Raw genomic sequence first — 3101 nt, 5'->3', positions numbered from 1 at the left:
ACCATCTCACGCGAGTTAGAATGGCGATCATTAAAAAATCTGGAGACAACAGATGCTGGAGAGGATGTGGAGAAACAGGAACACATTTACACCGTAGGTGGGAGTGTAAATTAGTTCAACCATTGTGGAAGACAGTGTGGCAATTCCTCAAGGCCTTAGAAATAGAAATTCCATTTGACCCAGCAATCCCATTACTGGGTATATATCCAAAGGACTATAAATCATTCTAGTATAAGGACACATGCACATGAATGTTCATTGCAGCACTGTTTACAATAGCAAAGACCTGGATCCAACCCAAATGCCCATCGATGATAGACTGGATTGGGAAAATGTGGTACATATACACCATGGAATATTATGCAGCAATCAAAAATGTTTAGTTTGTGTCCTTTGTAGGGACATGGATGAATCTGGAGAACATCATTCTCAGCAAACTAACACAAGAACAGAAAATGAAATACCACATATTCTCATTCATAGGCGGGTGAGGAAAAAGGAGAACACATGGACACAGGGAAGGGGGTACTACACACTGGGTTCTATTGGGGGAATAGGGGAGGGACAGCGGGGTGGGGGAGCTTGGGAGGGATAGCCTGGGGAGAAATGCCAAATGTGGGCGAAGGGGAGGAAGGCAGCAAAACACACTGCCATGTGTGTACCTATGCAACTATCTTGCACGTTCTGCACATGTACCCTAAAATGCAATAAAATGCAATAAAAAATGATTTTATTTTTAGAGAAACTGCATGACATGTTTTTCTTAATAACAATGCCTCCACTCCAAATAAACCATGGTCAAAATAAATGAAGATCTGGAGATGACATCAGTCCCATTTGTCTTAAGTCCTGGTGTGCGGATGACAAGCAGAGGCCAGTTATGATGACAGGCGATAGATCCAAAGTAATTGCCAAATTTGTCAACATTGTTTCATTTCTAAACCATCCTTAAAGAAAATCATATATAGGGTCATACCGTCTTCACTGTAGTCCAATAGAGCAACCATGCCATCTGGATTCATGTTTTCACCAATAAAGAACTGGTAGTTTTTGAAATTAGCAAGGATGTGCTTGATTTGTTCTGCAGCCCCTGTCATAAAAGGTTTTACTCTTTCTGGTCTCTGTTCTTCAAGTTTGCCTTTGATGGATTTCATGTCATCTTTGATGTACTTCTTGTAGGCTTCTTTTGTGAAACTTGTTTCCTGCAGGTGATGCTTCATGACAATATCGACACCAGTGATTACGGTGCTTTCGGTACCTTAGCCCTCGGGGCCTTCAGCGGAGGCTTTTCCACCAATGAGCGAGTCATCAATGTTACCTTCTGTCCTACTCACCATCTTCCCCTCCACCTCCAGGCACAGTCCGTCCGCGATCTCCCGGATCTTGCAGATGTCAGAGAACATTTTATCGTGGCTGATGAGATCCCGGTAGACAATCATGATGGCGGCTGACGGGAGAAGACGGAGGCGCTAGCTTATCAGGAGCCCGAAGTTCAGAGCCAGCACTGTGCAGCCAGAGCGGCGCTGGGCGGGGGGCGGCGCGGGTCGGGGGAGAGGGCGGAAAATCGGACTTTAAAAAATATATATTTACTTTAAATTTGTCAGGAAAATAACCCAGAAAGGGAAAGAGGAGAAGGAAAACATAAAGGAGAAAAGTCATGCCTTCTCCAAAGCTCTCATTCCAAGCTTGTAAAACTATTTTATAAATTATGAATTTGCTTTATCAAATTGAAACGAAAAGAAGAGCAATGCCTGCCCCTAAAATAATGAATGAACCAGGGGGAGAGGGTGGTGCTGAGGACACAGACGTGGGCCTCTGCTCAGGCTCAGGTGCTCTCTGCAGGGTCACATTGCCCCCCTGAGGCACATTAGCTTCCTTCTAGACTTGGTCAGTTTCTCCATCCTTCCTGCAAAGAAATGAAGAGGGAGCACTGGCAAGAGGGTCTGCTGAAACACAGAGGTCTCATGCCCCCGAGCTCCGCGAAGTGTTCCATGATGCCAGCGTCAGAACAGGCAGAAGCCTAATCTATGCCAACTACTTAAAACAGCCATCCCGGGGCCCCTCTCCAGATGCTTAGACAAACAACTCATTTTAGAATCTTACCAAGCGTAGGTGTGAAGTTCACTGCCGATTGCATTCAGAATGGATCCCCTCTTTCTGGGAGCTGCGGCCAATCTTCAGCATTCACTAATTCACGCAGAGCCCATGACCTGACTTACAGGACCTTACCAAAGGAGCAGGCATCCAAAAGCAAAAACCTTAATTTGGGGCTGGGTGCAGTGGCTCACGCCTGTAATCCCGGCACTTTGGGAGGCTGAGGTGGCTGGATCACGAGGTCAGGAGTTCGAGACCAGCGTGAACAACATGGTGAAACCCCATCTGTACTAAAAATACAAAAATTAGTTGGGTGCGGTGGTACACATCTGTAATACCAGCTACTCAGGAGGCAGGAGAATTGCCTGAATCTGGGAGACAGAGGTTGCAGTGAGCCAAGATCGTGCCACTGCACTCCAGCCTGGGCAACAGAGTGAGACTTAATCTCAAAAACAAAACAAAACCTTAATTTGGAAGAAAATTGATTCTTCATGAAACACTTTTTTTTCTGGAGATGGAGTTTCACTCTTGTTGCCCAGGCTGTAATGCATGGTGCGATCTCAACTCACTGCAACCAAGGCTTCCTGAGTTCAAGCAATTCTCTTGCCTCAGCCTTCCAAGTAGCTGGGATTATAGACATGCATCACCACACCCAGCTAATTTTGTATATTCAGTAGAGACGGGGTTTCACCACATTGGTCAGGATGGTTTGAACTCCCGACCTCAGGTGATCCACCCACCTCAGCCTCCCAAAGTGCTAGGATTACAGAGGTAAGTCACTGCGCTGAGCCCTGAAACATTTTTTAAATGCAAAAAAAGTGCCAGAATGTTTTCAGATTTGAGGCTCAAGTGTGCTTCGTGAAACATACCCAGCTGACCACTGGAACTTGACGCTAGTGTTTGGCATGTGAAGTGCTCCAGGCCCCACTCAGCAGCCCGTCTCTCTCAAGTCAGACAAAGTTCTGGAGAACAGTCCATGAACACCGGGAAGAGACCCTCGAGTCGAC

At 46.1% G+C, this 3101-nt stretch overlaps 1 pseudogene; it reads right to left on the bottom strand.

Moving 5' to 3' along the window:
- Nucleotides 1–824: 824 nt before the first annotated feature.
- LOC100385944 (translationally-controlled tumor protein-like) lies at nt 825–1559 on the bottom strand (annotated as a pseudogene).
- Between the last annotated feature and the right edge of the window lie 1542 nt (nt 1560–3101).

The sequence above is a fragment of the Callithrix jacchus genome, chromosome 13 (assembly GCF_049354715.1).
Source record: "Callithrix jacchus isolate 240 chromosome 13, calJac240_pri, whole genome shotgun sequence".
In the NCBI taxonomy this organism is placed as follows: domain Eukaryota; kingdom Metazoa; phylum Chordata; class Mammalia; order Primates; family Cebidae; genus Callithrix; species Callithrix jacchus.
Note: the sequence above shows the minus strand (reverse complement) of the source record. Positions and strands in the feature narration are given on the sequence as shown.